This window comes from Odocoileus virginianus, chromosome 7 (assembly GCF_023699985.2).
Source record: "Odocoileus virginianus isolate 20LAN1187 ecotype Illinois chromosome 7, Ovbor_1.2, whole genome shotgun sequence".
Lineage (NCBI taxonomy): Eukaryota > Metazoa > Chordata > Mammalia > Artiodactyla > Cervidae > Odocoileus > Odocoileus virginianus.
This window is the reverse complement of record NC_069680.1, coordinates 33582170-33604890: the sequence shown is the minus strand read 5'-3', so window position 1 is coordinate 33604890 and position 22721 is coordinate 33582170. Positions and strand designations below refer to the sequence as shown.

The 22721-nt window shown below is 43.5% G+C and overlaps 1 pseudogene; it reads right to left on the bottom strand.

The window, feature by feature from the left end:
* Positions 1-5222: 5222 nt before the first annotated feature.
* LOC110128950 (olfactory receptor 13G1-like) lies at positions 5223-6134 on the bottom strand (annotated as a pseudogene).
* Between the last annotated feature and the right edge of the window lie 16587 nt (positions 6135-22721).

The following is a 22721-nucleotide window of genomic DNA, read 5'->3' as shown; positions in this document are numbered from 1 at the left end:
AATCCATTGCCTCTTTTTTAATTTCAGTATTTAAAAACATTATTTATTACACATAGATTTTATTTTGGAGTAAAGAAAGAACAAGGGAACTTTCTGAGAATTTGAATGTCAGGCTTGAGGAAAGAGAGAAGGCCAACACTTGCAGGATAATGCCTGAGGTACTAGTGGGCACACTGACAAATTCATACACACACCAATAATGAATACAGTCCCTCCCAAATGAATTGATCTGGAAAAACCTGGAATGACATGTAAAGAATTCTAAGCTGTGAGGAACAGTTTTCATAAAACAACAAATACAAAGTGATACCCTATTTTTTATTGAAGTACAGTTGTGTTAGTTTGGGGTATATAACAAAGTAATTCTTTTATATATATGTATTTTTTTTTCAGATTCTTTTTCCTTATAGGCTATTACAAAATACTGAGTAGAGTTCCCTGTGCTATAATACAGTAGGTCCTTATTGGTTATCTATTTCATATATAGTAGAGCATATCTCAGCAGTGGCCACAGGACTGGAAAAGGTCAGTTTTCATTCCAACCCCTAAGAAAGGCAATCCTAAAGAACGCTCAAACTACCACACAATTGCACTCATCTTACATGCTAGTAAAGTAATGCTCAAAATTCTCCAAGCCAAGCTTCAGCAATATGTGAACCGTGAACTTCCAGATGTTCAAGTTGGTTTTAGAAAAGGCAGAGGAGCCCAGGAGGGAACTAAGATAGTGGAGGAATAAGACGGGGAGACCACTTTCTCCCCTACAAATTTATCGAAAGAACATTTGAACGCTGAGCAAACTCCACAAAACAACTTCTGATCGTTAGCAGAGGACATCAGACACCCAGAAAAGTAGCCCATTGTCTTCAAAAGGAGGCAGATCTCAGTTACCCCAAGTCTGAGGCTGTTTCCTGAGTGGCAGTATATTCCCAGTGCCTAGCATAGAGCATGACACACAGCAGGTACCCATCAAGTCCTACAGAGCTCAGTGATGGCTTAGTGAATCCCAGGGCCTTACAGAGACAAAAAGTAATGACTCCAGCCTAGGGTTACAACACTTTGCTGCTGCTGCTGCTGCTAAGTCACTTTAGTCGTGTCCGACTCAGTACGACCCCATAGACAGCAGCCCACCAGGCTCCCCCATCCCTGGGATTCTCTAGGCAATAACACTGGAGTGGGTTGCCATGTCCTTCTCCAATGCACGAAACTGAAAAGTGAATGTGAAGTCGCTGAGTCATGTCCAACTCTTCACAACCCCATGGACTGCAGCCTACCAGGCTCCTCCATCCAGGGGATTTTCCAGGCAAGAGTATTGGAGTGGGCTGCCATTGCCTTCTCCTATAACACTTTATTCTATCCTAAATTTTGGAAAGAAAGAGAACTGTACAATTTATGCATTTATTAGGGGGGCAGGGAGAAAACTAGACTTTATGATTTTTGCTGACAGAAATGTTGAAGAAAGTCTGAAGTTGTGTTGGGGATTACCTTCAATAAGTTTCTAGTTTGAGATCTTACTAAACCGTACTCAGGGGGACTTTGGGAATTGATTTATAGTTGGCAAAACTGTCTGAGATTACTTACAATAAGATGTCTTGTGAGTCCCCACAGGATACCCTGGGACATGAGGGATTCGGATGAGCCAAGGTTTAGAAACCACTGTAATCAGGGACATGAGGCACTGGACCTCAGAATCAGATTCCAAAATGATAGATGCTGAGTTGTCTCAAACACTCTTGAGAAGAAAAGAAAAAAGCACGAGAAATGTGGATTTACTTTCTGTTGGATAAGCAATACCCTTTCCTCCAGCAAAATCTATGTAAATAACCTTGATGTAGCACGCCTCTGAAAGAAACTGACCTTCTAACAGATAAATGGGGGCTTTGAAGAATTTTCTTAAGATTTTTAAATGAGCTTGGAGAAACTGTAGCAAGACTGTCTACCCCCCACCACCCCACCCCTCAACCCCCCCACTCCTCACTGAGGTCATCTGCCCCTTTCCCTCACTCCCTGACCTCCCCTTCTCAACCATGGTGCCCTTTTATCCTTCATGCTGGAGATTAAATGCCATCCCTTAAAAAAAAAAAAAAAGAAAAGGCAGAGGAACCAGAGATCAAATTGCCAACATCCGCTGGATCATCAAAAAAGCAAGAGAGTTCCAGAAAAACATCTATTTCTGCTTTATTGACTATGCCAAAGCCTTTGACTGTGTGGATCACAATAAACTGTGGAAAATTCTGAAAGAGATGGGCATAACAGACCACCTGACCTGCCTCTTGAGAAACCTATATGCAGGTCAGGAAGCAACAGTTAGAACTGGACATGGAACAACAGACTGGTTCCAAATAGGAAAAGGAGTATATCAAGGCTGTATATTGTCACCCTGCTTATTTAACTTATATGCAGAGTACATCATGAGAAACGCTGGGCTGGAAGAAGCACAAGCTGGAATCAAGATTGCTGGGAGAAATATCAATAACCTTAGATATGCAGATGACACCACCCTTATGGCAGAAAGTGAAGAGGAACTAAAAGGCCTCTTGATGAAAGTGAAAGAGGAGAGTGAAAAAGTTGGCTTAAAGCTCAACATTCAGAAAACCAAGACCATGGCATCTGGTCCCATCACTTCATGGGAAATAGATGAGGAGACAGTGGAAACAGTGGCTGGCTTTATTTTGGGGGGCTCCAAAATCACCGTAGATAGTGATTGCAGCCATTAAATTAAAAGACACTTACTCCTTGGAAGGAAAGTTATGACCACCTAGATAGCATATTAAAAAGAAAAGACATTACTTTGCTAACAAAGGTCTGTCTAATCAAGGCTATGGTTTTTCCAGTGATCATGTATGGATGTGAGAGTTGGACTGTGAAGAAAGCTGAGTGCCGAAGAATTGATGCTTTAGAACTGTGGTGTTGGAGAAGACTCTTGAGAGTCCCTTGGACAGCAAGGAGATCCAACCAGTCCATCCTAAAGGAGATCAGTCCTGGGTGTTCATTGGAAGGACTGATGTTGAAGCTGAAACTCCAATAGTTTGGCCACCTCTTGCGAAAAGCTGACTCATTGGAAAAGACCCTGATGCTGGGAGGGATTGGGGGCAGGAGGAGAAGGGGACGACAGAGGATGAGATGACTGGATGGCATCACTGACTTGATGGACATGAGTTTGAGTAAACTCCGGGAGTTGGTGATAGACAGGGAGACCTGGCGTGCTGCGATTCATGGGGTCACAAAGAGTCGGACATGACTGAGCGACTAAACTGAAATGAACTGAGAGCATATCTGTTAATCCCAAACTCCTAATTTATCTCCCCCGTTCCCCTTTGATTACCTGTATATGTGTAGAAGTACAAACAGAAAAATACTGTTTATATCAGAATGTTACAGGTAGCTAGCTCTCAATAGGATAACAAGGGTTTTACTTTCATATATTCTCCTTTCAAATGTCTTATGTCCTAGTTTATTAGCATCGAATCCATTTGTAGTTAAAAGAAACCCCATTATCCTCTTCAGGGAATTCCCATGGCACAAAGAGCAGCAGAGACCAGGAGTCCATATGAGCTAGGAATCTGAGCCTCATGGGGGCTACCTTAGCTGGGCTCTTCCCTGGGGGATCTGGACACGTATTTCAGTGCAGTGCCTCCCCCAACATGGAGGTGGGGACAGGCACCTCTCATGCAGATTCTGGCTTCAGGGTTCACGTCTGGAAGCACTTCCTGCAGCCATGCTTACCCTAAGGTCAGAGCAGCACGGATGGAGGTCAAACCACAGGGTGTGGTACCAACAACTCTCAACACTCTGCTGATCAACGCCTCCCACTCCCACCCCCACCCCCTCCACACACACGCATCCTGTCCTGTGTAAACTCGGATGCTCCAGGATTGTATTGAGAATTCTGCCACTGGCCACCATATCAGTGACACTTCCCAATTTCCACAGGTTTCATAAATCTCACGACCATGAAGCTTATTTCTGATTAGGAAAATAAAAAGAATGGTGATCATTCACTGACTAACCATGTCACAAAAATGTCTCTACCAGGTCTTTCCAAAACTAAGTCTGATGGTCTCATTGGTAGAAATCACCCCTGTATCTTTCATTCTTTCTGCAGTCAGTGGTATTTACAGGGTGCCTGTCTTGCACATGGTGCACAATGCTTCCAGAACGAGCCAGTTTAGAGGAACAACCCCTGGTTCAAGTGTAAGAAGGTGGACCTTGTCGTTGTCCTCAAAGTGTTTACAGTCTTCAGGAGACAGACAAGCACCATAGCAGGGGAAGATTTGCTCAGAGACAGCCCCCAGGGAACCAAGAACACCTTTCCCTCAAAAGGCCCCTTCTGTGCCCGTCCCTTCAAGCCACACAGATTCCCCACGCCCCTCCCCCCAGCCCTGTGAAGCTAAATCAGAAGGGAACAGAAAGGGCTCACCCATGAAGAGCCCTTCTTACCTAGCATCTCCCTGGGTCCCAAACCCTCCTGAGCCCAATCTTCCTGCAGCCAGGTTCTGAAGGGAAGGACAGCTGAGTTTGTGGTGGAGGGGGAAGAAAAGGAAATAGCCTGGCCACTTTCCACACTGATGCCAGTAACATCTTTACATCATAGACTTGAAAAAGCCTTGCCAAAATATTCTCCTAAAAAGCACTCACATTTAAAAAAGACCACTCCTGGAACTTTGCTACCAGGGGGAACCTATCCTCCTGAAATCTTCGCACCACCACCCCCCCGCCCCCAAAACACACTGGAAATCCTATCCTAAAGTAGAATAGGATTACCCTATCCTACCTTAATCCCTCTCATCTCTGCTCATCTCCTCCTGTGACTAAGGCAAAGGCTACCCATTGTTAATGCAGAAGCCCAAAATAGAAGGGCTGCAGCAAAGTCAAGGCTTCTTGGAAAACGAAGATGTGGGCATCTTGGGAAGAAGTTGCTATAGAAGGGCTGAAGAAAGGGTCAGGCGCAGCTGGTGATCTACTACATGCTTCTTGGGTCATGAAACTGTCATAAGTCATCCCAGGATTCACCAGAGAAGGACAGGGTGAGACTCGGAGGTTAAGGGGCTTCCTGAAAGCGGAGGAGAGATGCCCAGAGCTGGCCCCATGGTCACTATACACTACAGTAGGGTGTGACCTTAGGAAACAGGATGGGGCTCTTCCAGACAACAACCATGTCCCAGTTTAGGGAAAGCCACACGGGGCCCCGCCCTCCAGGCACGAGGACCTTGCGGGGCGCGACCTCAGCAGCAGGACAGCAGCCTCCTGAGCGCCGCCTTGACCTGCATGTTCCTCAGCGAGTAGATGAGGGGTTCAGGGAGGGGCCACGGAAGTGTAGGTCACCGACACCAGCTTGTCCTTGTCCAGTGAGGAGCTGGACGCAGGGCGGATGTAAGTGTAGATGACGGTGGAGTAGTACAAGGTGACCACCCGGAGGTGGGAGGAGCAGGTGGAGGAGGCGCGCCGCTTGCCCACCGCAGAGCGCATGCGCAGGATGCTGGCGATGATGCAGCAGTAGGAGAGCGTGATCGCGGAGAGGTTCCCCACCGCCAGGAAGATGTCGCCGTGAAGGCCATGGCTTCATTCAGCTGGGTCCGGGCGCAGGAGAGCTTCAGCAGAGGGGGGATCTCACAGAAGAAGTGCTCCACCACGTTGGAGCGGCAGAAGGGCAGGCGAAGCAAGAGACCTGTGTGCACGCTGGTGTTGATCAGGCTGACTGTCCACACCACTCCAGCCCAGAGCGCGCACACCCGGGGGCCCATGAGGGCGCCGTAGTGCAGGGGCCGGCAGATGGCCACATAGCGGTCATAGGCCATGGCCGAGAAGAGCAGCCGCTCAGCCCCCATGGACCACGTGAAGCAGAAGAGCTGGGCCATGCAGCCCCCATAGGAGATGGTCTTGCTGGCCACCATGCCCACCAGAAGCTCAGGCAGGATCGTGGACGTGCAGAGAATGTCCACCACAGCCAGGGTGACCAGGAAGAAGTACATGGGGGTGTGCAGGGCTGGACTGGAGCTGATGGCCACCACAATGAGCAGGCTTCCAGAGAGGGCCACTGTGTACAGAAGCAGGAAGCCGAAAAAGAGCAGTGTTCGCAGCCCAGGTGTTTCTGAGAATCCCAGAATGAAGAACTCGGTGACCAGCGTCTGGTTCATCACAGCCCTGGAGGGTGCCAGCATGGTCCCTCTGAGACTGTGGGCACTGCTCTGACTCAGGCTGTAGAGAAAGAGTTTGAACTTGTTCTGAGTGCTCCCTCTTGCAATTGTGTGCATGACCCACTTAAAAAGAGGATTTTAAAACTTATTTTGGTAATAAAAATGGAACTTTGTGCTCCTGATAATTGTGGACCCCTGGGAACTTTCAGTGAGAGTGACTGCCCCCTGAGGTGTGGAGAGGCTCAAATCCCCACCCCTCTCTGCCAGTGCAGGACTGGGATGGCCACTCACAGAAATTCCCAGGCTCTGATTCCTGGTCAGTGTGCGAGCATTGGGCTGCCCCAGCCTTCATGGAGTACATGTGGGGTGGGGTTGGGGTGGACTTCCAGGGGAACCCTGGGGAGGGGGCTTCTGACCTCTGTCTCCTATTTGAAAATCTGTATTTACAGCCACTCATACACTCAGACAGTGTCTGGGAACAGAGGAGGAACAGAGAGAAAAATAACCTGCTGTTGGAAAGAACCTCTTTCCCAAATCCCCATTCTCCTCCTGGACTCACTACATCCAGCCAGTGCTGACGGAGGTCAACCAAGAGTCTTCACACCACCGTCCAGTGACTTGCAAGTGGTCACTGGAAAGCCAGGGGTCAGGATGGAACTGGACCCTGATTCAACACCAGATTCTCTGCTGCCAGCCCCTGCACAGCCCACAACATGAAGCACCCCCACCCCCTCCGCCCACCAAATCAGAGACAAATCACCACCAAAATGCTTCACCTGAATCAAAAAAATCTCCCCAGATAATCCTGAAATAGTGGAAACTCAGGCCCACGCATGCCAGCTTCCAAATGGAGATGCAAGTGCAGATGTCCTGGCTCTCTGAAAACCAAGATTCTGTGTGGAGCTCTGCTGATTTCAAGCACTAGCAAACTAGTGCTTCTTGAAATTATTTCACCACTTAGATCATAGCACTTTAATTAAGAAGGAAGATTGTCTGCATAAAGCTGGTGACCAACAAACTACTTCATGGTGTTGGCTAAGACCTGGCTAAGACCTGTGCCCAACTGCTTTAAAGCCAATGTCTGAAGGTTAGGGCTTTCACTAAATTATAGAGACAGGTCCCTGTGAGGAGTGGCCTGAGAATGACACCCAGACCACCAAATTAAATGTGTTCACTGGTGCGGAAAGCGGTGACAGTTTTCAACCAACCATCTCTTATATGAAAGGTGAGAAAGAAAGACAAAGATAGGAAGAGAGAGAAAGAGATTTTAGACCATATTTTGTGCACAAAATATGTGCTTTTTACTGAACTTTCTCAAATATGACAGCCAAAGTGGTCTCATGACTCTTAGTCACAGGAAAATATAATCATCCACCCAAATCAGAACATTGTTTTTCATCTATATGACACATGATGCATATAATACACTTTCAATTATAGTATGTGCTTACAAAAGATGGAAAATATCTTTCTGGTATTCTTGGTATTCTCTCAAGAAACCTCCTTCTCCGTCCTAAGAAAAAAATTCTGAAGAATTCTCAGCAGTCATTAGGAGATAGAAATGATTTAAAAAAAAATACAGTGGATTCACCTGGTATAAAGAGTCCATCAGAAATTTGTGACAAAGGCTAGAGAAGCCCTATATTGTCTAATGTCAGCAGAGACATGACTCATGGTTCATGCTCAAGGGCCCTGAGGGGCCAATTAGCACAGAACCTGCTCTCCTTCACTAGGCGAAACCTACCATGGATTCAGGACTCTCTGGAGAAGCTGACCAGCACCTTGGCGACAGATCTAATCACCACCAAGTAAGAACTGAGGTCATCCTTGGAAGCTACTGGAACATGGACTGGTACTCAGAAGTGTCCATCCAGGGACGGTTGACTAGCAGCAGCAGCATGAACAGCTGCAGGATGTACAGAGCTGACATATCAGACAATGAGATGGTGGTGGCACCCAGTCAGTCAGCAGTCTGGCCCATCATTTCTGCTGAGGGCAGACACTGACCTCCCATCCCAAGAAGGAAGCACAAAGAAGTCATGGCTAACCCCTCAGCTGGTCACTGGCCCAGGGCTCTTACTGAAATCGTCTCCAGATTTCAGCATCTTTGAGTGCTAATGGCCACATGGCCAATGCCACTGGCGACATTGCCCTCAGTGTCTGCTCTTTCACTGCTGCCTTCCTCACACAACCAGCAAGTGCAGATTTCACCCAGTCATGGCTACAACTCCTCTTGACAAGTACTTGACATGAGGGGGAAAGGGAAGAAGCCCTGCACTGTGCAAACCACACCTTGTCTAGAGTAACCCGTGGCTACGGGCTTCCCTGCTCATGCATTGTATTAATTGTACAGCTGGGGACATCAGTCTCCAAGAACATTAAATATGGAATCACTGGTGACTGGTCAGCAGGTCTTCTTAGACTCGTCCTGCTGATCTTTCCTGAATAACTTTAACTCCTAGTTTTGATCTAATCGATGATCCACCCATTCATCCTGACTCAGCACAGGGGTTTTATGTCTTCATTCTCCATTCTATGTTTTCAGAAAAGGGGTCAGCTTCTAACTTAGGGTGGTAGTGGAGAGTCAACATGCTACCACTGTTGTTGTTCTGTCACTCAGTTATATCAGGCTCTTTGTGACCCCATTGACTGCACCATGTCAAGCTTCCCTGTCTATCATCATCTCCCGGAGCTTGCTCAAACTCCATTGAGTCGGTTATGCCATCCAACCATCTAATCCTCTGTTGTCCCCTTCTCCTCTTGGCTTCAATCTTCCCAGCATCAGGGTCTTTTCAAATGAGTCAGTTATTCACATCAGGTGGCCAGAATACTTGAGCTTCAGCTTCAGCATCAGTCCTTCCTATGATATTCAGGGTTGATTTCCTTTAGGATGGACTGTTTGGATCTTTTGCAGTCCAAGAGACTCTCAAAAGTCTTCTCCAGTACCACAGTTCAAAGGTATCAATTCTTCAGTGCTCAGCCTTCTTTATGGTCCAACTCTCACATCTGTACATGACTACTGGAAAAACCATAGCTTGACTAGACAGACCTTTGTTGGCAAAGTGATGTCTCTGCCTTTTAATTTTCTGTCTAGGTTTGTCATAGTTTTTCTTCCAAGGAGCAAGCATCTTTTAATTTCATGGCTGCAGCCACCATCTGCAGTGATTTTGGAGCTCAAGAAAATAAAGTCCTTCAGTTTCCATTGTTTCCCCCATCTACTTGCCATGAAGGGATGGGACCAGGTGCCCTGATCTTTGTTTTTTGAATGCTGAGTTTTAAGCCAACTTTTTCACTCTCCTCTTTCACCTTCTTCAAGAGGCACTTTAGTTCCTCTTTGCTTTCTGCCATAAAGGTGGTGTCATCTGCATATCTGAGGTTATTGATATTTCTCCTGGCAATCTTGGTTCCAGCTTGTGCTTCATCCAGCCTAGCATATAGCATGACATACTCTGCATATAAGTTAAATAAGTAGGGTGACAACATACAGCCTTGACGTACTCATTTCTTCCCAATTTTGAACCAGTTCATTGTTACATGTTCAATTCTAACTGTTGCTTCTTTGTCTGCATACAGGTTTCTCAGGAGGCAGGTAAGGTAGTCTGGTATTTCTATCTCTTTAAGAATTTTCCACAGTTTGTTGTGATCTATGTAGTCAGATACTCAGAGGCTTTAACATAGTGAATGAAGCAGAAGTAGATCTTTTTCTGGAATTCTCTTGCTATGTCTATGTTCCAGTGGATGTTGGCTATTTGATCTCTGGTTCCTATGTCTTTTCTAAAACCAGCTTGTATTCTGGAAGTTCTCAGTTCACATACTGTTGAAGTCTAGCTTTGAGGATTTTGAGCATTATTTTGTTAGCACGTAAAATGGGTGCAATTATGTGGTAGTTTGAATATTCTTTGGCATTAGAATGGAAACTGACCTTTTCCAGTTTTGTGGCCACTGCTGAGGACTACTTTTACTTATGTTTGATAAATAAAAGTATATACTTTGTACAACATGGGCTTTTTAGGGTGTACAACATGATTTGATATGTGTAAACTGTGAAATGATTACCACAGTAAAGTTAAATATCACATTCATAATCTCACAAAGTTGCTTTTTAAGAATGCTTAATGTTTACTCTCTTAGTAAATATCGAGTATACAGCATGGCATTATTAACTCTCGACTCCATGCAGTGGATTCCATCCTGAGAACTTACTGGTCTCATAACTGAGAGTTTGCACTGTTTGATCCCCACGTCCCTGTTTCCCACATTCCCAAGCTCCAAGCAAGCACCACTCTACTCTGTTCCTATGTGATCAGCTTGTTAGGCTCCACAATACAAGCAGTACCGTACAGTACTTGTCATTTTGTCCACCACATCTCACTGGGCATGGTGTCCTCCAGGTCCATCCACGTTGTCACAAATGGCACGGTGATATTTGTAACTATTTGATGGAATCTTTAGTATTTTCTAGCGTAAGCTCATGCCATCTGCAAATACAGATAGTTTTACTTTTTCCTTTCTGATTTGGATACTTCTTTTTTTGCCTCTTTGCCCTGCCTAGGACTTCCAGTACTGTGGTGAATCAAAGTGGTGAGAGTGGGCATCCTTGTCTTATCCCTCATCTAGAGGAAAATGTTTCATTCACCATTGAGGATGTTAGCTGTGGGACTGTCATACATGGTCTTCATTATGTTGAGGTACCTTCTTTCTATACCTGATGCTTGGCAGGTTTTATCCTGAAGGATGTTTTACTCTGTCAAATATTTTCTCAGCACCTATTGAGATGATCATATGGTTTTTATCCCTTATTCTATCAATGTGGTGAATCATATAGATTGATTCTCATATGTTGAACTATCCTTGCATCACAGGGATAAGACACCACTGATTATACCTCTTAATGTGCTGCTGAGCTGGCTTACTAACATTTTGTTAAGACTTTTGCATCTATGTTCATCAAGGATATTTGCCTGGAATTCTTTTCTCATAGTGTCCTTGTCTGACTTTGGTAACAGGGTAGTGCTGGCCTGGTAAAATGAGTTTACAAGTGTTTCCTCCTCTTCATATTTTTATTAGAGTTTGAAAGTGAGAGGGTTAGCAGGTGGGAAGGCGAGAGGCCCCCAGGGGACAGGAGGAAATAAGCTGCAAGTGGTGGACATTCTTCTCTCAAGGCTTAGGCTGGTAATGGCGCAACAAACCAGCATTCGTGTGAGTTGTTTTATGGCCGGAGATGACATGCCTTGTGCCATCCTATCTCAAAAGTGTGTACTGTGGGAGAGGGCCTGGTGAGACACCCTCAGCCTTGAGGTGTTTCCCTTATCTGATTAGCAGCCATCTAACATACATAAAATGCCTTGCTAAAAACTAGCAAGGGGGAACGCTTTCTGCCCCTTTCTGATGTCTATGTCAGATGCTTTCTCTACCTCTTTTTATACTTTAATAAAACTTTGCTACACAAAAGCTCTGAGTGATCAAGCTTCATCTCTGGCCCCAGATCCAGAGGCCATGAATCCTAGTGTTGTTCACGGCTCACAGCAGCAACCTTTCAAAAGGACTGGTGTAGAATTCACCCATGAAATCATTTGGTCCTCGGCTTTTCTTTGTTAGGAGGTTTTTCTACTATTACTATTATTACTGCATTAATCTCCTTACTCACTAGTTTCATTCAGATTATGTATTTCTGATCAGTCTTGATAGGTGATTAGGTTTATAGAAATTTATTCATTTCTTCTATGTGATCCAATGGGGGAGGGTATAATTGTTTCCAGTATTTCTGTATGACTGTCTATCATAGTATTTCCTATGATTGACTGATCTGAGGGTTATCGCTTCATCTTGTTTATTGTTTCCTGTGCTGTGCTAAAGCTTTTAAATTTAACTAAGTTCCATTTGTGTGTTTTTGTTTTTATTTTCATTACTCTAGGAGGTGGATCAAAAAAGATTTTTATGTCAGAGAGTGTTCTGCCTGTTTTCCTCTAAGAGTTTTATAGTTTCTGGCCTTAGATTTATATCTTTAATTCATTTTGAGTTTATTTTTGTGCATGGTGTTAGGGAGTGTTCTAATTTCATTCTTTTACTGTAGCTGTCCCATTTTCCTAGCACTATTTATTGAAGAGGCTGTCTTTTCTTCATTGTATAGTCTTGCTTCCTTTGTTGTAGATTAATTGACCATAGGTGTGTGGGTTTATCTCTGGACATTCTATCCTGTTCCATTGATTTATAGTTCTGTTTTTTTGCCAGCACCATACTGTTTTGATGACTATAGCTTTTTAATATAGTCTGAAGTAAAGGAACTGATTCTCCCAGCTCCATTTTTCTTTTTCAAGATTGCTTTGACTATTCAGGATCTTCTGTATTTCCATACAAATTGTAACAATTTTTTTATCTAATTTTGTGAAAGACTACCATTGGTAATTTAATGGTAATTGCATTGAATCTGTTGCTTGCTTTGGGTAGTATAATCATTTTGGTAATACTGATTTTTCCAAACCAAGAACTATTTCTGTCATCTTTGATTTCTTTCATCAGTATCTTATAGTTTTCTGAGTACAGGTCTTTTACCTCCTTGGGTAGGTTTATTCCTAGGTATTTTATACATTTTGATGTGATGGTAAGTGGAATTGTTTCCTTAATTTCTCTTTCTGTTCTTCTTCTGTTAGTGTATAGGAATGCAAGAGACTTCTGTGAATTAATTTTGTATCCTACAACCTGGATCAAATTCATTTACAAGCTCTAGTAGTTTTCTGGTAGCATCTTTAGGATTTTCTATCTATATTATCACATCATCTACAAACAGTGACAGTTTTCACTTCTTCCTTTCCAATTTGTATTGCTTTTATTTTTTTTTTTATTCTCCGATTGCCATGGCTGGGACTTCCAAAACTACGTCGAATACAAGTGGTGAGAGTGGACATCCTTATTTTGTTCTTAATCTTTGAGGAAATGTTTTATGGTTTTCATTATTGAAAATTCCCATTTCTTTGGGGTCAGTTTCTGAATTTTTACTATCTTCCTTTTTTGGTGTCATGTTTGCTCTATTATTCATGTTCTGTTTAGCCTTGAATTGCTCTCTGTGCATTCAAAGGAGCAAACCACCTCTTCCAGTCTTTAAGAACTAATTTTGGTGGCTAAAAAACTTCTTTTAGGTCCCTGGGCTGATGGTACTGTTTGTGGGAACTCAGCTGAGTGGGTTGGAGCCCAGTCAAATGTTTACTAGTGAGTCCACAGTAGGGTTTGCAGATGGAAGTCCCATTAACAGGGTCTCTCTCGTAGGTGGGTGTGAATTCTGTCTGGTCTTTGAGTTGATAGCACTGTCTCTAGGATCTTGTTCAGTCGAGCTAACACTAGACAAAGATCTGTTCAGGGTCTGCAGACAGTCTGCAGACAGTGCTATCAGGTTCACAGATGTGTGTGACTTGGGCAGGCAAGATTCCCCCAGATGCAGCTGAGAGGAGGTGGTGCTGAGTCACAGGGCTGCTTTCAGGAAGCATAGCCAAGACTGGGTTTGAGGTAGGCTCAAGGCACAAAGAAGGGTGTCTTCTGCCAGGTTCCTGTAGAGTCAGGACTCCCTCTACTGCAGCCTGAGTGGAGCTAGGTCCCAGGGTTGCTTCAGGATCCAGAGTTGGTCTGATATCAGCAGACCTGCCTCTGGGAGCACAAACAGGCATGGCTCCATGTGGGTCACTGGGCAAGTTGGAGCACACTCGCAGCTGGGAGGAGTCCAGCCAAGTTACAAGACCATGTCAGGACCTACAGACATACCAAGACAAAACGGTCTGCCTCAGGGGCACAGACACTCACTTCTCCCAGGGTGGACCCAGGTTTTTTAGTTCTTTGACACCCCCCAGGAGGAACACTGCGGCCTCTCCCCTCACCACTTCCCACCCCCATGTGCGCCCTGTATTATCCTTGATCCCACAATCCTGCTAATCATCCAAGCTGATCCCCTTGACTCATAACAAATTTTATTCCAGCAGGGGGTCCAAACATCCATGCATTCGTTAGAAATTTGTCGATCAGAGTCTGACATCAAACCCCAGCTTAGCCTCAGGGATGCAGTGAAGGCCTGGCCACATCTGTGCCCTTCCTAGGAATTCACACAGCACACATTTGGCAGGTGTGAAGTGGCGGCTCACAGACACAGCCGCAGCTCTGCCTCGTTCTCTCCGTGCGCCTGGCTCCTGAATGCTTCCCTCCTAACTGGACCTCCACTTCCCTCAGAGGACTACACCTCAGTTCCTGAGCCACATCACTGCACATGAGAACAGGATGTCTTGCATATTTACATTCCAGTCCCACAGCCAGTGAACAGTGACTGGTCAGAGTGGCAGAATGAAATCCCACTGCCCTTACTTTTGCCAGTTTTATGCACCAGAGCTCCCTGTGGGATCAGGCTGAAACTTCACCTGAAATCAATCACATTCATGCTTCACTTCATCTCCTTCCCTACATGGTTTCCCTGGAGAATCTGCTTAATAAACCTCTTGCACAAAGTGCTACCTCTGGGTCTGGTCTAGGAAGCCCACCCAAGGCAGTCAGCCAATGACTGCTAATGGCTGATGATAGGTGTTTGGGTTGAGAAGCTACTTATAATTCAGGTAAATAAGAACACCAATGGAAAGTGTGTGTTATGGTCAACGATGGACTCCTGGACGGTGTGCCTTGGGGCCACCCTGTCCCACTGCAGGGGGAGCAGCACCAGCTTACCAAGGATCCAGATGGGTTCAGCACTTGCAAAGACTTTCACACATGCCCTATTTGATGCCCCCAACTCCACCCTTCCTGGGAGTTCCATGTAATGTGATGCACGTGATTTTCTGTCCTGCTTTCAGAGAATGTTCCATCATCATCTCCACCCTTCTCATGCAACTGTCTCCCTTCCATGTCTACATACTGAAGACTTCAAAGACAGATCTCCTTTCAAAGGGCTGGGAGAGAAACACCTGAATATGTGGTTCAGGCTTTGGTACTGTGCACTTTGCTCCTTTGACCTCTTCAGTTGACTTCATTTCAGTTGCTCAGTCGTGTCCGACTCTTTGCGACCCCATGGACTGCAGCATACCCATCTTCCCTGTCTATCATCAACTCCCGAAGTTTGCTCAAACTCATGTCCACTGAGTCAGTGATACCATCCAACCATCTCATCCTCTGTCATCCCCTTCTCCTCCTGCCTTCAATCTTTCCCAGCATCAAGGTCATTTCAAATGAGTCAGTTCTTCACATCAGGTGGCCAAAGTATTGGAGTTCAGATTCAGCATCAGTACTTCCAATGAACATTCAGGACTGATTTCCTTTAGGATGGACTGGTTGGATCTCCTTGCTGTCCAAGGAACTCTCAAGAGTCTTCTCCAACACCACAGTTCAAAAGCATCAATTCTTTGGAGCTTAGCTTGTAGTCCAACTCTCACATCCATACATGACTGTTGGAAAAACCATAGCTTTGACTAGATGGACCCTTGTCAGCAAAGTAATGTCTCTGCTTTTGAATATGCTGTCTAGGTTTGTCATAGCTTTTCTTCCAAGGAGCAAGCGTCTTTCAATTTCATGACTGCAGTCATCATCTGAAGTGATTTTGGAGCCCCCAAAAGTAAAGTCTGTCACTGTTTCCACTGTTTCCCTATCTATTTGCCATGAAGTGATGGGACCAGATGCCATGATCTTTGTTTGTTGAAATGTTGAGTTTTAAGCCAACTTTTTCACTGTCCTCTTTCACTTTCATTAAGAGGCTCTTTAGTTCTTCTTCACTTTCTGCCATAAGGGTGGTGTCATCTGCATATGTAAGGTTATTGATATTTCTCCCGGCAACCTTGATTCCAGTTTGTGCTTCATCCAATCCAGCATTTTGCAAGATGCACTCTGCATATTATAAGTTAAATAAGTAGGGTGACAATATACAGCCTTGATGTACTCCTTTCCCGATTTGGAACCAGTCCAATGTTCCATGTCCAGTTTTGGGTTTTTTTTTTTTTTCCATTTATTTTTATTAGTTGGAGTTTAAGTACTTTACAATATTGTAGTGGTTTTTGTCATACATTGACATGAATCAGCCATGGATTTACATGTGTTCCCCATCCCGATCCCCCCTCCCACCTCCCTCCCTATCCCATCCGTCTGGGTCTTCCCAGTGCACCAGCCCTGAGCACTTGTCTCATGCATCCAACCTGGGCTGGTGATTGGTTTCACACTTGATAATATACTTGTTTCAATGCTATTCTCTCAGAACATCTCACCCTCGCCTTCTCCCACAGAGTCCAAAAGTCTGTCCTACACATCCCTGTCTCTTTTTCTGTCTTTCATATAGGGTTATCATTACCATCTTTTTAAATTCCATATATATGCGTTAGTATACTGTATTGGTGTTTATCTTTCTGGCTTACTTCACTCTGTATAATGGGCTCCAGTTTCATCCACCTCATTAGAACTGATTCAAATGAATTCTTTTTAATGGCTGAGTAATATTCCATGATGTATATGTACCACAGCTTCCTTATCCATTCACCTGCTGATGGGCATCTAGGTTGCTTCCATGTCCTGGCTATTACAAACAGTGCTGCGATGAACACTGGGGTGCACGTGTCTCTTTCAGATCTGGTTTCCTCGGTGTGTATGCCCAGGAGTGGGATTGCTGGGTCATATGGCAGTTCTATTTCCAGTTTTTTAAGGAATCTCCACACTGTTCTCCATAGTGGCTGTACTAGTTTGCATTCCCACCAACAGTGTAAGAGGGTTCCCTTTTCTCCACACCCTCTCCAGCATTTACTGCTTGTAGACTTTTGGATAGCAGTCATTCTGACTGGCGTGTAATGATACCTCATTGAGGTTTTGATTTGCATTTCTCTGATAATGAGTGATGTTGAGCATCTTTTCATGTGTTTGTTAGCCATCAGTATGTCTTCTTTGGAGAAATGTCTGTTTAGTTCTTTGGCCCATTTTTTGATTGGGTCATTTATTTTTCTGGAATTGAGCTGCAGGAGTTGCTTGTATATTTTTGAGATTAATCCTTTGTCTGTTGCTTCACTTGCTATTATTTTCTCCCATTCTGAAGGCTGCCTTTTCACCTTGCTTATAGTTTCCTTTGTTGTGCAAAAGCTTTTAAGTTTAATTAGGTCCCATTTGTTTATTTTTGCTTTTATTTCCAATATTCTGGGAGGTGGGTCATAGAGGATCCTGCTGTGACTTATGTCGGAGAGTGTTTTGCCTATGTTCTCCTCTAGGAGTTTTATAGTTTCTGGTCTTACATTTAGATCTTTAATCCATTTTGAGTTTATTTTTGTGTATGGTGTTAGAAACTGTTCTAGTTTCGTTCTTTTACAAGTGGTTGACCAGTTTTCCCAGCACCACTTGTTAAAGAGGTTGTCTTTTGTCCATTGTATATCCTTGCCTCCTTTGTCGAAGGTAAGGTGTCCATAGGTATGTGGATTTATCTCTGGGCTTTCTATTCTGTTCCATTGATCCATATTTCTGTCTTTGTGCCAGTACAATACTGTCTTGATGACTGTGGCTTTGTAGTAGAGCCTGAAGTCAGACAGGTTGATTCCTCCAGTTCCATTCTTCTTTCTCAAGATTGCTTTGGCTATTCGAGGTTTTTTGTATTTCCACACAAATTGTGAAATTATTTGTTCTAGTTCTGTGAAAAATACCATTGGTACCTTGATAGTGATTGCATTGAATCTATAGATTGCTTTGGGTAGTATACTCATTTCACAATATCCATGTCCAGTTCTAACTGTTGCTTATTGACCTGCAAATAGATTTCTCAGGAGGCAGGTAAGGTGGTCTGGTATTCCTATCTCTTTCAGAATTTTCCACAGTTTGTTGTGATCCACACAGTCAAAGGTTTTGGCATAGTCAATAAAACAGAAGTAGATGTTTTTCTGGAACTCTCTTGCTTTTTCTATGATTCAGTGGATGTTGGTAATTTGATTTCTGGTTCCTCTGCCTTTTCTAAATCAAGCTTGAACATCTTAAAGTTCATGGTTCATATACTGTTGAAGCCTCACTTGAAGAATTTTGAGCATTACTTTTCTAGCATGTGATATGAGTGCAACTGTGTGGTAGTTTGAGCATTCCTTGGGATTGGAATGAAAACTGACCTGTTCCAGTCCTGTGACCACTGCTGAGTTTTCCAATTTTGCTGGTGTATTGAGTGCAGCACTTTCATAGCAACATCTTTTGGGATTTGAAATAGCTCAACTGGAATTCCATCACCTCCACTACCTTTGTTCATAGTGATGGTTCCTAAGGCCTATTTGACTTTGTATTCCAGGATGTCTGGCTCTAGGTGAGTGATCACACCACTGTGGTTATCTGGGTCATGAAGATCTTTTTTGTATAGTTCTTCTGTGCATTCTTGCCACCTCTTCTTAATATCTTCTGCTTCTGTTAGGTCCATAACACTTCTGTTCTTTATTATGCCCATCTTTTCATGAAATTTTCCCTTAGTATCTCTAATTTTCTTGAAGAGATCTCTAGCCTTTCCCATTCTATGTTGTCCTCTATTTCTTTGCATTGATCACTTAGGCTTTCTTATCTTTCCTTGATATTCTTTGGAACTCTGCATTCAGATGGGTATATCTTACCTTTTCTCCTTTGCCTTTAGCTTTTTTTGATCTACACTTTATCACTGTCCAATGTCTGGATAAACTGTATAGACCATTAATTACAGCAAATGTATTCATGCAACCCACAGCACTGATTGATCCTCTATTATGTACCAGAGACTATGGTATCTATTTAAGATATAACAGTAAGAGAAAATATACATGACCTCTACCTTTAGTGAAATTACAGCCTATTGCAGGAGGAACACATTAATAAAATAATCACTCAAGTTAATTTCAAATCACAAGTATATGTTCTGTATAAAGGCACAAAGATAATAGTAAATTTCTTGTTAAAACCAAACCTATTTTTAAAAAAAAAACAGGTCAACATCACTAAAGTACTGAAAGAAAAAATCCTAGGAAATCCATGCCTAGCAAAAACATCTTTCAAATATGAAAGTGAAATAGTTACATTATATGTAAATGGTCAAAATATCCCAATTAAAAGGCAGAGAGTTTTAGATTGGCATAAAAAACCATGCTGCCCACTCAGAAAAGCACTTTAAATATAAAGGCACAAGTACATTGTAAGTAAAAGGATGGAAAAAGATATTCTATGTTAATGACAGTCAAAAGAAGACTAGAGTGATGATGTTAATATCAGACAGTGTTCATTTCAGAGCAAAAAGTATTGCCAGGGATAAAGAAGGTCACCTAATAATAAAGGGTTAGAATAAAATTTGAAACAGTTAATTAATATGACATAAAATCCTTAAATTTTTACATACCCAATTACAGACTTTTGAAATATATGAGGTAATAATTGATAGAACTTCATGGGGAAATAGATAAACCTGCAATTATAGAGGGAGATTTCAAATTTCCTTTCTCAGTAATTGATAGCAGAAGTAAAGAGAACAACAGCAAGGATACAGCAACCTGAACACCATGACCACTTGACTTCATTCGTTCTTACATAATACTCTACCCAATAACAGAAGACACATTCTTTTTGAGGACATCAAAACACTTACCATGAAAGACCATATACTAGATCATAAAATAAGTTTCAACAAATGTTAAAGGATTTAAGTCACAGAAATAATGTGTGCTGACCACAGTGAAATTGAGTTAGAAGTCAATAATATACATACACCTGCCTGCAAAATGTTCAGACACTTTGAAACATAATGCATTCCTGAGCAGCACCAGTCATTCAAGAAATCAGGAAGTTAGACCACACTCTGAACTTACTGAAAATGAAAAGATATATGAGAGTGTGCGGGATGCTGCTAAAGCAGAAGGTAAGGGGAACTTTTAACACTGTATCCATGCAGAATGAAACAAAAATCCAATTTCATCCCATCAGCAAGAGGAAGCTACTCAATATTCTAAGCAGGGGGATGACATAATGAGATTTCAGTTGTTTACACGCCATTCTGTCCAGCACTAAAACATATGAGGCAACCAGAACTCTCACTCACCGCTCTGGGAGGAAAACATGGTACAACCACTTTGAAATAAAGAGTGGTAGTTTCTTATGAGACTAAAAAATACAAAACTTCGGCCCAGTAATTCTGCTCATAATTACTTACTGAAAAGAAACAAAGGTTCAGTCATGTCCGACTCTGCGACACCTCAGACTGCAGCCTGCCAGGCTCCTCTGTCCATGTGATTTCCCAGGCAAGATACTGGAGTGAGTAGCCATTTCTTTCTCCAGTGGATCTTCCTGACCAAGGGTCGAACCCATGTCTCCTGCTTGGCAGGTGGATTCTTTACCACTGAGCCACCAGAAACAAAAACAGGTGTGTGTGTGTGTGTGTGTGTCTGTGTGTGTGTGTGTGTGTGTGTATATATATATATATATATTCATAAAAGCTCTATTCCTAATAGCCAAAGTTATAAAAGATGTTACCAAACCACATGCAAAACAATAAAACTGAACAATTTTCTTACACTACTCAAAAAATTAACTCAAAATGGGTTGAAGATTTACATATAAAACCTGAAAGACCTGAGGCCATAAAATTCTTAGATGAAAACATAGGAAACAAATTCCTTGCCATAGGTCTTGGCAATGATCTTTTTGGATATGACACCTAAAGCACAAGCAACAAAATAAAAAATAAACAAGTTGGACTATATCAAACTAAAGGTTTCTGCACAACAAAAGAAACAGTCAACTTGAAAACGTAACCTACTGAGTGGGAGAAAATATTTGTAAATCATATATCTGATAAAGGGCTGATACCCAAAATTTGTAAAGACCTGATAAAACTCAATAGCGAACAAGCAATCCAAATGAAAAATGAATTCAAATTAAATGAACAAAGGACCTGAATAGACATTTTTTTCCAAAGAAGATATTCGAATGGACGAGAGATATGTGAACAGATAGTCAACATCACTGACCACTAGGGAATGAAAATAAAAACCACAATAAGGCACCACTCCACACCTGTTAGAATAGCTACCATTAAACAAAACAAAGAGATAACAGATGCTCGCAGGGATGTGGACAAAAGGGAATCTTGGTTCACTTCTGGCAGGACTGTAAATTGGTTCCATCACCATGGAACAGTATGGAGGGTCCTCAAAAATTAAATAGAGAGTTATCATAAGATCCAGCACACCACTTATGGGCATATACCCAAAGGAAATGACATCACTCTGTCAAATGTAGTGTAAGAAAAAATATATATAAGAAAAATCTTTCTTTAAAAGGAAGGAAATCCTACCATTTGCTACAGCATGAAGGGACATTGAGGGCATTATGCTAAGTGAAGTAAGTCAGACAGAGATATATACTGTATGATCTCACTTAAACGTGGAATCTAAAAACCCTTACAAACTCATAGAGAAAGAGATCAGATTTGAGGTTACTGGAGGCAGGGGTGGGACTGGGGGTAGAAGGAAGGGGGTCAAAAGTCACAAGCTTGCAGTTATAAGCAAGTCCTGGGATGAACATACAGGAACACAAGTGTCAGGTACACTGGGAAGCTGCTGAGGTTGTAGATCCCAAAAGTTCTCATCACAAGAAAAAGGTTTTTTTCTTTCTCTCATTTTTTCTTGTATCTGCATCAAATGATCCACTTGGCTGGGGCTGAAGGTGGTCTTTCACCTGTCATGCAAGCCCTTGAGGACCTCCAGGTCTACCAGGGATGCCTCTGAGGTCCAGTGTCACATAAGCACTCACAGCAGTGGGCCTGGGGTTCAGCACTGAGGCAGTAACTGCAGCTCCACATTTGGTACCCTGCAACTATTAAGGATAAATGTGCCCTTTTCTTAAAGAAGAAAAAGTAAATAAAACCACACCTCCTTCTGCAGGTCATTAGGTGGAAGGCTGGATTCCGCTGTCTCTCTCCGTCCCTGGGAGCCAGGACTAGGAGCTCCCAGACATGGCGAAGAGCACCGCATCTTGTGTTTTCCCCACATGCCAAGGGGTGTCTGATTGGAGAATCGGGGCTTGGGGGGCCCCACATCAGAAAGTACCAGGCAGTGTGCACATTGGGTGAGTCTGACTCCTGGAACTCCCCAGCACATGACCCCTGGCCCAGGAATGGGAAGGGGCCAGCCACAGCACCAGGTGCCAGGTGCTGGGAAAACTAGTCAGCAAGGTGCTGGAGCGGGGGCTGAGGGACTCTGCCTGCCTCCTGCCCTTCCTCCTCACCCCTGCTATCTCTCCCATTACCCCTTTAACACCCCCCCCCCCCACGTTGAAGCCCTGATAGCATCCATCCTTAGGGCTTTGGAACGCTTAGTTAAGGACCGCCTGGAACACCGGCAGCGCCCCCAGAATCACACATTACAGGTAAAGTGTTGTCCCTCAGTCGGGTCCGACTCTCTGTGACCCCATGGACTGTAGCCCACCAGGCTCCTCTGTCCATGGGATTCTCCAGGCAAGAAGACTACAGTGGGTGGCCATTTCTCCATTACAGGTAAGTCTATCACATCAGCTACCTTCTCGCTCTTTGCCTCTTGCATCAGACTCTCAACGTCCTATTTTGAAACTCGCTGCTTGGCCTGCAAAGTCCACATCAGCCACTTCCCTTCT